The sequence below is a fragment of the Corvus kubaryi genome, unplaced genomic scaffold (assembly GCF_017639235.1).
Source record: "Corvus kubaryi isolate FWS band 111438036 unplaced genomic scaffold, C.kubaryi_AGA036_p1.0 136, whole genome shotgun sequence".
NCBI lineage: Eukaryota > Metazoa > Chordata > Aves > Passeriformes > Corvidae > Corvus > Corvus kubaryi.
Window position 1 is genome coordinate 10,993,015 of NW_024580670.1, and position 884 is coordinate 10,993,898.

Consider the following 884-nt stretch of genomic DNA (forward strand, 5'->3'; position numbering starts at 1 on the left):
ACCTGGGGAGGAACAATCTCATGCACCAGTATATGCTGGGGCCCCAGCTGGGAACCAGTTTGGCAGGAAACGACCTGGACGTCATGGAAATACCAAATAAAATGTGAACCAGCGATGTGCCTTTGCCACAAAGGTACTGATGGTACCCAGTGACAGGGTCAAAGGCAATGGGCACAAACCAAAACACTGGAGGTTCCTTCTGAACATCAGGAAACACACTTTTACTGTGAGGGTGACTGAGCAGTGGCACAGGTTGCCCAGAAGTGTGAGGTCTCCAACCTCGGGGATACGCAAAAGACATCCCGTCATGGTCCTAGGAAACTGGCTGTAGGTGTCCCACCTGAGCAGGGGCTTGGACCAGATGGCCTCCAGACGTGGGGAAATTAATTTGCCCAGCGGGAGAAGTTTTTCCAGCTGATGAAGTGAGGTGGGAGCTGAGGAGCGAGGGAGAAGCGGTGGCCCCGTGAGCCGTGGGCAGCTAAAGAGAGGTCAGCAGGCGGATGCGGAGGGTCTCTGGTTTGGGGGCCGTCGCTGCCGGCCCCGGTGTTGCGGCTGACAGGGAGCTGCCCTCCCGGGGGCTCTGCCCTTGCCTCCGGCGCATCCCCGCTGCCCGCGGCCGGGACTGATCACCCGCGCCCGGCGCAAGCAGCCACGCCGCCGGCACTCGTTGTGGGCACCGGGGGCGGCGTGCGGGGCCCTGCGGGCCGGGGGGCTCCGGCCCGGGGGCGGCGGCTCCGCAGCCAGAACTTAGGAGCAAACGCAGGGCTGCGCTCCGCCCCTGCCCCGCCGCTCCGTCCGCGCAGCCGGCGGGCAGTGCGGACCCCCCCGCCCGTTCCCCGCCCCCGGAGCGGCGGCAGCGGCGGCGGGAGGAGGCGGCGCCGGGC